Source organism: Ictidomys tridecemlineatus, unplaced genomic scaffold (assembly GCF_052094955.1).
Source record: "Ictidomys tridecemlineatus isolate mIctTri1 unplaced genomic scaffold, mIctTri1.hap1 Scaffold_1767, whole genome shotgun sequence".
NCBI classification, from domain to species: Eukaryota; Metazoa; Chordata; class Mammalia; order Rodentia; family Sciuridae; genus Ictidomys; species Ictidomys tridecemlineatus.
In genome coordinates this window covers 1-12,591 of record NW_027521529.1, presented here as the reverse complement: position 1 = coordinate 12,591, position 12,591 = coordinate 1, and the positions used below count along the sequence as shown (strand labels likewise).

General features: G+C 41.6%; 1 pseudogene; it reads left to right on the top strand.

Moving 5' to 3' along the window:
* Window positions 1-7,712: 7,712 nt before the first annotated feature.
* On the top strand, window positions 7,713-8,665 carry LOC144372863 (olfactory receptor 2G3-like; annotated as a pseudogene).
* Window positions 8,666-12,591: the final 3,926 nt, after the last annotated feature.

Below are 12,591 nucleotides of genomic sequence, written 5' to 3'. Positions count from 1 at the left end.
CAAAAAAAAAAAAATACTAGTAAAAAATGGATAGATATTTTCTAACTTGATAAAAGGCATTGAGTAAATGTAATGTGCCAGAAACATAGCTTATATTATCTCAAAACTTTTTTCAGCAGTTGTGAATTAGACATCATTAATATCCTAAGCAAGGAACAAACTGAGGAATAGAGATGAGCTGACTTTTTACAAACAACATCTAGTAAACAACAGGTGGATTTCAATCAGCATCTATCTGGACCAAGTGCCTACTGTTTTACTATAATATTTTTCATTTAATATTGAAAAAGAAACATAAATTTTAGTTCAAAACAATGGATCGCAGATTAGCATGGGTAATATGATAGAAAATCAATAATTGTATCAATCTTTTTTTTTCAGGAAATGTAATGTTTGGTGAGGCAAATCTTATAATACAAAAGAAGAAAAATACCTAAGTATATATCATTTGTCAAAATTTCTTGTATCTTATAAAACTTAAAAAAATAAAAGTTTCCCCCAGCAACCTGCGAAGAGACAGAGCTGACAAACGTGCCTGCATGGATCGCGGTCCTGCGACCCACCAGCGGCCTTCTGTGGGGCAGGACCGTCCCCTCCCCCAGTGCCTGCAAGGTAGGCAGCACTGTGACCACTGGCAGATCAGGCCTAGCAGCCTGCTGAGGGGCAGGACCGTCCCCTCCCCAAGTGCCTGCAAGGTAGGCAGGACTGTTGCCACTGGCAGATCAGGCCCAGCGGCTTGTTGAGGGGCGGAGCCGGCCCCACTCCCAGTGCCTGCAAGGTAGGAGAACCTGGAACCACGGGCAGGTCAGGCCCAGCAACCTGCGGAGACACAGAGCTGACACACGCGCCTGCAGGGAAGGCAGTCCTGCAACCCACCAGTGGCCTTCTGAGGGGCAGAACCGTCCCCTCCCCCTGTGCCTACAAGGTAGGCGGGACTGTGACCACCTGCAGATCAGGCCTAGCAGCCTGCTGAGGGGAAGGACAGTCCCCTCCCCCTGTGCCTACAAGGTAGGCGGGTCTGTGACCACTGGCAGATCAGGCCCAGCGGCATGTTGCGGGCCGGAGCCGGCCCCACCCCCAGTGCCTGTAAGGTAGGCATACCGGGGACCCATCGGGAGGTTAGGCCCAGCAACCTGCGGAGAGACAGAGGTGCCCCTCGCGCCTGCTGAGTAGAGGGACCTTCGACCGGCCAGCAGAGCAGACCTAGATACCACAAGTGTGGTAGACAGATCGCACCAATTGGTGGAGGATCACAGCCACCACCTGTCCTGCAAGGGAGACTTTTAAACTATACAAGAGCAATATAAATAAATAGAGGGAAAATTTCAAAAACACAACAGTTTCACCAAGCAGAAAGAAACACCAGCAGTATGAAAAGACAAGGAAAGAAAGGACCACAGGCAATGCAGGTCAACTCAACTCTAGAAGAGGTAATAGCTGCAACAGATGGAATGTCAGACAGAGAGGTCAGGATATACATGCTTCAGATGATCTGGAGTCTCAAGGAAGACATGAGACAGCAAAATCAGACAATGAAAGATCACATTGACAAGGAACTACATAAACAAATCCAGGAAGTAAAAGATCAATTTCACAGGGAGATAGAGGAAATAAAAAACAAACAAATAGAAATCCTAGATATGCAGGAAGCAATAAACCAACTTAAAAACTCAATTGAGAATACTACCAGCAGAGTGGATCACTTAGAAGATAGAACATCAGACAATAAAGACAGAGTATTTCAACTTGAAAAGAAACATATACAGCTTAGCAAGTCTGCTAAGAAACCATGAGCAGAACATCCAAGAAATATGGAATAATGTCAAAAGACCAAACTTAAGAGTCATTGGGATACAGGAAGGCACAGAGCTACAAACCAAAAGAATAGACAATTTATTCAGTGAAATAATATGAGAAAACTTCCAGACTTGAAGAATGAGACAGAACCCCAAATCCTAGAAGCCTACAGGACACCGAATGTGCAAAATCATAAGAGATCCACACCTAGACACATTATAATGAAGATGTCCAACATACAGAATAAGGAGAGAATTTTAAAAGCTACAAGAGAAAGAAAGCAGATTACATTTAGGGGTAAACCAATCAGGATAACAGCTGATCTCTCAACACAGACTCTAAAAGCTAGAAGATCCTGGAATAACATATTTCAAACGCTAAAAGAAAATGGGTTCCAACTAAGAATCGTGTATCCAGCGAAATTAAGCTTCAGGATGGAAAATGAAATTAAAACATTCCATGATAAACAAAAGTTAAAAGAATTTACAGCTAGAAAACCATCTCTTCAAAAAATCCTTGGCAAAACACTACAGGAAGAGGGAAAGGGAAAACAAAAATGAAAACCAACAGTGGGAGGTAGGACAGTAAAGGGGGGAAAATAATCAAAGAGGAAAACAAATCAGGTTTAGCAGCATTAATAAACAAATATGGCTGGAAGAACAAACCATATCTCAATAATAACCCTAAATGTTAATGCTTAAACTCACCAATTAAGAGACACAGGCTAGTTGAATGCATCACAAAACAAGACCCAACAATATGCTGCCTACAGGAGACGCATTTGATAGGAAAGAATATACATAGACTGAAGGTGAAAGGTTGGGAAAAATCATATCACTCATATGGACTGCAGAATCAAGCAGGAGTGTCCATACTCATATCAAATAAAATAGATTTCAAACCAAAGTTAATCAAAAGGGATAAAGAAGGACACTACATACTGCTCAAGGGAACCATACACCAACAAGACATAACAATCATAAATATATATGCCCCAAACAACAGTGCTGCTGTGTTCATCAAGCAAACTCTTCTCAAGTTCAAGAGTCTAATAGACCACCATACAATAATCACGGGAGACTTCAACACACCTCTCTCACCACTGGACAGATCTTCCAAACAAAAGTTGAATAAGGAAACTATAGAACTCAATAACACAATTAACAACCTAGACTAAAATTGACATATATAGAATATACCACCCAACATCAAGCAGCTACACTTTTTTCTCAGCAGCACATGGAGCCTTCTCAAAAATAGATCATATATTATGTCACAGGGCAACTCTTAGACAATATAAAGGAGCGGAGATAATACCATGCATCTTATCTGATCATAATGGAATGAAACTAAAAATCAACGATAAAAGAAGCAAGGAAAAAATCATGCATCACTTGGAGAATGAACAATAGGTTACTGAATGATCAATGGGTTTTAGAAGACATCAAGGAGGAAATTAAAAAATTCTTAGAGTTTAATGAAAACACAGACACAACATATCGGAATCTATGGGACACATTGAAAGCAGTTTTATGAGGAAAATTCATTGCTTGGAGTTCATTCCTTAAAAAAAGAAAAAAACAACAAATAAATGATCTCATACTTCATCTCAAAATCCTAGAAAAAGAAGAGCAAAACAACAGCAAAAGAAGTAGAAGGCAAGAAATAATTAAAATCAGAGCTGAAATTAATGAAATCGAAACAAAAGAAACAATTGAAAAAATTGAGAAACGAAAAGTTGGTTCTTTGAAAAGATAAATAAAATTGACAGACCCTTAGCCATCCTAATGAAGAGAAGAAGAGAGAGAACTCGAATTACTAGCATAAGGAATGAAAAAGGCAAGATCATGACAGACACTTCAGAAATACAGAAGATAATCAGAAACTATTTTGAATCCTTATACTCCAATAAAATAGAAGATAGTGAAGGCATCGATAAATTTCTTAAGACATATAATCTGCCCAGATTGAGTCAGGAGGATATAGACAACCTAAACAGACCAATATCAATTGAGGAAATAGAAGAAACCATCAAAAGATTACCATCTAAGAAAAGCCCAGGACCGGATGGGTATACAGCAGAGTTTTACAAAACCTTTAAAGAGGAACTAATACCAATACTTTTCAAGCTATTTCAGGAAATAGAAAAATAGGGAGAACTTCCAAATTCATTCTACGAGGCCATCATCACCCTGATTCCGAAACCAGACAAAGACACTTCAAAGAAAGAAAACTACAGACCAATATCTCTAATGAACCTAGATGCAAAAATCCTCAATAAAAATTCTGGCAAATCGGATACAAAAACATATCAAAAAAATTGTGCACCATGATCAAGTAGGATTCATCCCTGGTATGCAAGGCTGGTTCAATATACAGAAATCAATAAATGTTATTCACCACATCAATAGACTTAAAAATAAGAACCATATGATCATCTCGATAGATGCAGAAAAAGCATTCTACAAAGTACAGCATCCGTTTATGTTCAAAACTCTCGAAGAACTAGGATAACAGGAACATACCTCAACATTGTAAAAGCAATTTATGCTAAGCCTCAGGCTAGCATCATTCTCAATGGAGAAAAATTGAAGGCATACCCTCTAAAATCTGGAACAAGACAGGGATGCCCTCTCTCACCACTTCTGTTCAACATAGTTCTCGAAACACTGGCCAGAGCAATTAGACAGACGAAAGAAATTAAAGGCATAAAAATAGGAAAAGAAGAACTTAAATTATCACTATTTGCAGATGACATGATTCTATACCTAGCAGACCCAATAGGGTCTACAAAGAAACTGTTAGAGCTAATAAATGAATTCAGCAAAGTGGCAGGTTATAAAATCAACACGCATAAATCAAAGGCATTCCTGTATATCAGCAACAAATCCTCAGAAATGGACACGAGGACAATCACTCCGTTCACAATATCCTCAAAAAGAATAAAATACTTGGGAATCAACCTAACAAAAGAGGTGAAAGACTTATACAATGAAATCTACAGAACACTAAAAAGAGAAATTGAAGAAGACCTTAGAAGATGGAAAAATATACCCTGTTCATGGATAGGCATAACTAACATCATCAAAATGGCGATATTATCAAAAGTTCTCTATAGGTTTAATGCAATGCCAATCAAAAATCCCAACGGCATTTTTTGTAGAAATAGAGAAAGCAATCATGAAATTTATATGGAAGAATAAAAGACCCAGAATAGCAAAAACAATACTAAGCAGGAAGTGTGAATTTGGTGGTAAGCGATTCCAGATTTCAAACTATACTACAGAGCAATAGTAACAAAAACAGCATGGTACTGGTACCAAAACAGGCGGGTGGACAATGGTACAAAATAGAGGACACAGAAACCAACCCACTAAACTACAACTTTCTTATATTTGATAAAGGGGCTAAAAGCATGCAATGGAGGAAGGATAGCATCTTCAACAAATGGTGCTGAGAAAGCTTGAAATCTATATGCAAAAAAATGAAACTGAATCCCTTTCTCTCGCCATGCACAAAAGTTAACTCAAAATGGATCAAGGAGCTTGATATCAAATCAGAGACACAGCATCTGATAGAAGAGAAAGTTGGCTACGACCTACATGCTGTGGGGTCGGGCTCCAAATTCCTCAATAGGACACCCATAGCACAAGAGTTAACATCTAGAATCAACAAATGGGACTCACTCAAACTAAATTTTTTTTTTCAGCAAAAGAAACAATAAGAGAGGTAAATAGGAGCCTACATCATGGGAACAAATCTTTACTCCTCACACTTCAGATAGAGCCCTAATATCCAGAGTATATAAAGAACTCAGAAAATTAGACAATAAGATAACAAATAATCCATCAACAAATGGGCCAAGGACTTGAACAGACACTTCTCAGAGGAGGACATACAATCAATCAACAAGTACATGAAAAATGCTCACCATCTCTAGCAGTCAGAGAAATGCAAATCAAAACCACCCTAAGATACCATCTCACTCCAGTAAGATTGGCAGCCATTATGAAGTCAAACAACAATAAGTGCTGGCGAGGGTGTGGGGAAAAGGGTACACTTGTACATTGTTGGTGGGACTGCAAATTGGTGCAGCCAATGTGGAAAGCAGTATGGAGATTTCTTGGAAATCTGGGAATGGAACCACCATTTGACCCAGCTATTCCCCTTCTCGGTCTATTCCCTACAGACCTAAAAAGAGCATGCTACAGGGACACTGCTACATCGATGTTCATAGCAGCACAATTCACAATAGGAAGACTGTGGAACCAACCTAGATGCCCTTCAATAGACGAATGGATAAAAAAAATGTGGCATTTATACACAATGGAGTATTACTCTGCATTAAGAAATGACAAAATCATAGAATTTGGAGGGAAATGGATGGCATTAGAGCAGACTATGCTAAGCGAAGCTAGCCAAGCCCTAAAAAACAAATGTCAAATGTCTTTTTTGATATAAGGAGAGTAATTAAGAACAGACTAGGGAAGAAGAGCACGAGAAGAAGACCATCATTAAACAGGGTTGAGAGGTGGGAGGGAAAGGGAGAGAGAAGGGAAATTGCATGGAAATGGAACGAGACCCTCAGGGTTATACAAAATTACATACAAGAGGAAGTGAGGGGAAAGGGAAAAATAATACAAGGAGGAGGAATGAATTACAGGAGGGGGGTAGAGAGAGAAGAGGGGAGGGGAGGGGAGGGGAGGGGGGATAGTAGAGGATAGGAAAGGCAGCAGAATACAACAGACACTAGGATGGCAATATGTAAAGCAATGGAAGTGTAACTGATGTGATTCTGCAAGCTGTATAAGGGGTAAAATGGGAGTGCATAACCCACTTGAATAAAAATGTGAAATATGATATATCAAGAACTATGTAATGGAGGGGTAAGACAAGATAATACAAATGGAAGAAATGATTTACAGTAGAAGGGGTAGAGAGAGAAAAGGGGAGGGGAGGGGAGGGGAGGGGGGATAGTAGAGAATAGGACTGACAGCAGAATACATCAGACACTAGAAAGGCAATATGTCAATAAATGGAAGGGTAACTGATGTGACACAGCAATCTGTATACGGGGTAAAGTTGGGAGTTCATAACCCGCTTGAATCAAACTGTGAAATATGATGTATTAAGAATTGTGTATGGTTTTGAACGACCAACAATAAAAAAATAAATAAATACATAAATAAATACATAGATAAATAAAATAAAAAAAGTTTCTACAGAAAAAATAGATCAATGTGTTTAAGAGCAGGTGACTTATAATTTTACTTTTAAGAAATAATCAGAGATGATCACAGATACATATGTATGAAAGCTTCTATTCCAATATTTATGATAGTAAATGGAATGGAAGGTTTCTATGTTCAATAAAAGGGAGATATTAACTTAATTTCATGTTAGAAAATTAAGATTACAAGGCAAACAACTAAATAGAGTACAACAATATCGGGAAATTTTGCTTTGGATATTTTAAGATAGATAGAGTTAGAATGGGATGAATGCTAACAGAGCTTTGATTTTGTGACCTGTTCTATTCTTCTGAATAACTTTCTACATTTTCTTCATTTTTCCACAATGAAAACTTATTACTTGAAATAACAGACATACAAAAAACAATTCATCACAGTGAAACACAGTTTTAGGAGGGAGATATTGCAGATTCAATGAGACACAGGGGTTGATAGCTGGTTGTGCATTTTGACCAAGTCTCCATTTATTCTTAAAGAAAGAGCACCCATGCAAAAGTCTGTGAGAAGTTATGCTCTCTCTAAAGTCACTCCTACACGTCTCTGTGCAGAGTCCAGGCATCTCTGTATACAATATTATTTGCCATGTTGCTGCAGATTAACAAGCCTGTTTGGGATGCTCTCAGTCCATTCTCTTCATGGTCTTTTTTTCTCTGTTTTGTAGCTATGACAACATTGGAAATGAGCAATCAATCAATTGTCACTGAATTCATCTTCTTTGGATTTTCCAACCACTCCAACCTACAGGGCTGGTTCTTTCTGCTATTTCTGGTCATTAACCTGACCACTCTCCTGGGGAACATGCTCATAATAGTGGCCAAAAGGGTCAGTCCTGCTCTCCACACTCCAATGTACTTTTTCCTCAGCAATTTGAGATTCTTGGACGTCTGGTACACATCCACCACCCTCCCAGTACTGCTGGTGAACTTCTTCTGGGAAAAGAAGGCCATTTCTTATGAGGGCTGCCTTTCACAGATCTTCTTCTTGGTGACAAGTGCTGGCACAGAAGACTTCTTACTCGCTGTGTGGCCAGTATGACTGCTGTGTGGCCACCTGCCGTCTCCTCATTACCCATTCATCATGAGTGTGAAGGTCTGTGTTGGCCTGGTGACTGGGTCCTGGCTGTGTGGGCTGGTGAATTTGGTCATACACACAGTGCTGGCCATCACACTAACTCTGTGTGGGTCCCACCAATTCAGCCACTTTCTCTGTTACACCCCATTGCTCCTGAAGCTGTCCTGCTAAGACATTTCTGTCAACGAGTCTGGGCTCTACGTTGTCAGTGCCACCATGGGCTTGAGCACCTGCCTCATTACTGCAGGCTCTTATGCACTCATCATGGCGGCCATCCTGGGGATTCCCTCTGCCCAGGGCAGGAGGTAGGCCTTCTCCACCTGTGCATTCCCTCTCACTGTCTTGGTGGTCTTCTATGGAACAGCCAAATTCCACTATGACAGGCCCAGAGAAGGCTGGACATGGACACCCTGGTCTCTGTGCTCTTCTGTGTGGTGAGCCCCCTGTTGTGCCCCGTCATTCACAGCCTGAGAAGCAACGAGGTCCAGAGTGCCCTGAGGAAGCTGGCTGGAGGGTGTGCATCCCTTTGCATGATCAAAGTCTAGACCAATCTTCAAACTGGAGTATACAGTCATCTGAAAAAAGATGTCTCCCAGGGACTTGTAGGCACCTGGTTAGAGAGTCTGTATCTGGAGCTTTAACTCCAACTTTCGCTTTTAAAATCTCCTTTCTCTCCCCTCTTTTCACAAACACCCTTTTCCCACTTTCAGGTTCAAGTGTGTCGGACACCTTGTGTGGGTGTTCAGCACCATCTCTGTTCTTCTGTGTTCTCCCCACACCAGAGGGACAGAAAGTACGAGAACCTCATTTCCCACACTCCCTCGACTGCAGGCCTCCATTTTAAGAGGTTCTGTCAATATCAGCCAAACAGTAGGCAGAGAGGAAGAAAGGAAAGGAAGAAAGTGGGTTGTTCTGGATCCCATAGCAGCAGCAGCAAACCAGCCCTGTAGAGGCAGGAACTAATCTCCTTGGTGCCAGGAGCTGTGTGTGCAGGCTTTGAGACAGCTGTTCCTGAATGTGGGTCACAGTAGCGTGGAATGAGCGTCTATTTCCAGGGATGCTAGGGTTTCCATATATGGGGTGGTGTCACCTGCCCTATTTTCCTTTTTTCTTCCAGATCTCCCAACCATTTCATAACTTTTTCTGTGTCAACTTCCTCTACCCTAAGACATCAAGAGTCGTTCTTCATCTCTACCTGACCACGGTGGCACTGACAACAATAGTGGTTTACATCAGAGATGGTTCTAGATAACAGATCTTGAGGAGGTAGGTTGGATGTCTGACGTGAGGGAATTGAATATGTTGATGATGTCACAGCCCATGGGAAAGGAGACCTGATAATTCCTGGTGTGCAATGACCCAACAGAGACTTTAAGTTATCGTGGCCTGAAATCAAATGTCTATGCAAAACTGAGCTTTGGAATAACACCATCGACCTTCAGGGTGGGAATGAACACTACAACATGACTACAGACTGCTGTTACTGACTAAAGTGGGAGTCTTACAGAAAGAATATGATAGGTTCAAGCATTATATTCCTCCTTCAAGTCAGGTTCAGATCATCAGAAATATTTTCTCTCTGGAAACTGATAAAGGCATGGCATAATTTCGTTATTCTTTATGGCTGAATGAAATTCCAGTGTGCATATACCAGATGTTATTTATTCATTCGTCCACTGATGTCACCTCGGCTTGTTCATGGGCATGTATGTGTCATTATAGTATGATGACTTCGATCCGCTGTGATAAATACCAAGCAGAGGTAGAGCTGGTTCGCAGGGTGGTCCATGGCTACTCCTGAGGAGCCTCCATCCCGATTTCCATGGTGGTTGTGCTGATTTACATACCCATCAACAGGGTGAGAGTGCTCCTTTCTCTCCAATTTCTCTCCTTGTCACACTCATTTTTGTTTGTATTCTTGGTGGTTGCCTTTGTCACTGAAGTGAGATGAAATCTCAGGGTAGTCTTGACTTGCAAGTATTTTCATATATTTGTAGGCCACTCACATATTTTCTTCTAAGACGTGTCTATTTAGTTCATTTAGTTTCCGTTTTGGTTATTGGGTTATTTGATAATTGGGTTATTTAATAATTGTGGGTTTGATGTTAAGTTTATTGAGTTCTTTATTAATATTCTGAATATTCATCCTCTTTTAGAAGAGCACGTCATAAAGATTTTCTCCCTTTCCGTAGGTTCTCTCTTTATATTCTAATTGTCTACTTTGCTGTGCAGAACCTTCTTAATTTGATGCCATCCTATTAGCAGAGATCAGACTTTGAAGACTGGGGTGCAGAAGGACTGTTGCATAAAGCAAAGGTTGGAGACTGCATTACAGAAGAACTGTTACAGAGAGCAGAGGTTGGAGACAGGTGTGCAGAATTATCTTACAGAGAGCATAGGTTAGAGAAATGGGGTGCAGAAGGACTGTTGCATAGCAGATTATGGAGACTAAGGTGCAGATGGACTGTTTCCGAGAGCAGAGGTTGTAGACTGGGGTGCAGAAGCATCATAAAAAGAGCAGAGTTTGGAGACTGAGGTGCTGAAGAACTGTTGCAGAGAGCAGAGATTGAAGACTGGGGTGCAGAAGGACTGATACAGAGGGCAGAGTTGGGAGATTGGGGTGCAGAATCATCATACATCGAGCGACCTATGGAAACTTGGTGCAGAAAGACTGTTGCCGAGAGCAGAGGTGGGTGCAGAAGGACTGTTAAAGAGACCAGATTTTGGAGACTTGGGTGCAGAAGGCCTGTTACAGAGATCAGAGGTTGGAGACTGCAGTACAGAAGGACTGTTACAGAGAGCAGATGTTGCAGACTGCGGTGCAGAAGGACTGTTGCAGAGAACAGAACTTGGAGACTGGGGTGCATAAAAACCTTTGCTGAGAGAAGAGGTTGGAGACTGATGTGCAGAAGGATTGTTACAGAGAGCATAGGTTGGAGACTGAGGTGCAGAAGGACTGTTACAGAGAGTAGAGTTTGGAGAATTGGGTGCAGAAGGACTGATACAGAGAGCAGAGTTTGGATACTGGGGTACAGAAAGAATGTTGCAGAGTGCAGAGTTTTAAACTGGCGTGCAGAAGGGACTGTTGCAGAGAGCAGAGGTTGAAGACGGGGTGCTGAAGGACTGTTACAGAGAGCAGAGGTTGAAGCCTGTGGTGCAGAAGGACTGGTATAGAAAGCAGAGTTTTGAAACGGGGATGAAGAAGGACCTTTACAGAGATCAGAGGTTGGATAGAAGTGTGCAGAAGGATCTTACAGAGAGCAGAGTTTTGAGACTGTGTTGTAGAAGGAGTGTTGCAGAGAGCAGAGGTTGGAGACTGGGGTACAGAAGTATTTTTGCAGAGATCAGAGGTTAAAGACTGTGGTGCAGAGGACTGTTACAGCAAGCAGAGTTTGGACACTGGGGTGAAGAAGGATCATTGCAGAGAGCAGAGATTGGAGACTCGTGTGCAGAAGGACTGTTACAGAGAGCAGAGGTTGGAGACTGGTGTGCAGAAACACTGTTACAGAGAGTAGAGGTAGAAGACTGAGGTGCAGAAGGACTGCTACAGAGAGAAGAGTTTGGAGACTGGGGTGCAGAAGGACTGTTGAAGAGAGTAGAGGTTTTAGACTTGGGTGTAGAAGGACTGTTGCAGAGAGTAGAGGTTTGAGATTGGGGTGAAAAGAAATGTAGCAGAGAGCAGAGGTTGGAAACTAAGGTGCAGAAGGACAGTTACACAGAACAAAGGTTGGAGACTTGGGTGCAGAAGGACTGATACAGAAAGCAGAGCTTGGAGACTCATGTGCAGAAGGACCCTTACAGAGAGTAGTGGTTGGAGACTGCAGTAGAGAAGGACTGTTAAAAAGAGCAGAGTTTGGAGACTGGGGTGGTGAAGAACTGTTTAGAGAACAGATGTTGGAGACTGGTTTGCAAAAGGACTGTTGCCGAGAGCAGAGAATGGAGACTGGAGTTCAAGAGGACTGTTTCTGAAAGCAGAGGTTGCAGTCTGAGTTGCAGAAGGACTGATACAGAGGGCATAGTTTGGAGACTGTGGTTCAAAACGACTGATACAGAAAGCAGAGGTTGGATACTGGAGAGCATAATTTGGAGACTTAGGTGCAGAAAGACTGTTACAGAGACCAGAGTTTGGAGACTGGAATGCAGAAGGACTTTTGCAGAGAATAGAGGTTGAAGACTGGGGTGCAGAAAGATGGTGGAAGAGAGCAGAATTTTCAGTTGAGGTGCAGAAGGACTAATGCAGAGAGCAGATGTTGAAGACTGGGTTGCAGAAGGACTGTTGCAGAGAGCAGAGGTTGGAGATTTGTGTGCAGAAGTACTGTTCCAGAGAGGAGATGTTGGAGACTGGGGTGCAGAAAGCCTGTTACAGAGAGCAGAGTGTTGAGAAGGGGTGCAGAAGGACTGTTACAGAGAGCAGATTTTGGAGATTGGTTTGCAAAACTATCTTCCAGAGTGTAGAGTTTGAAGACTGAGA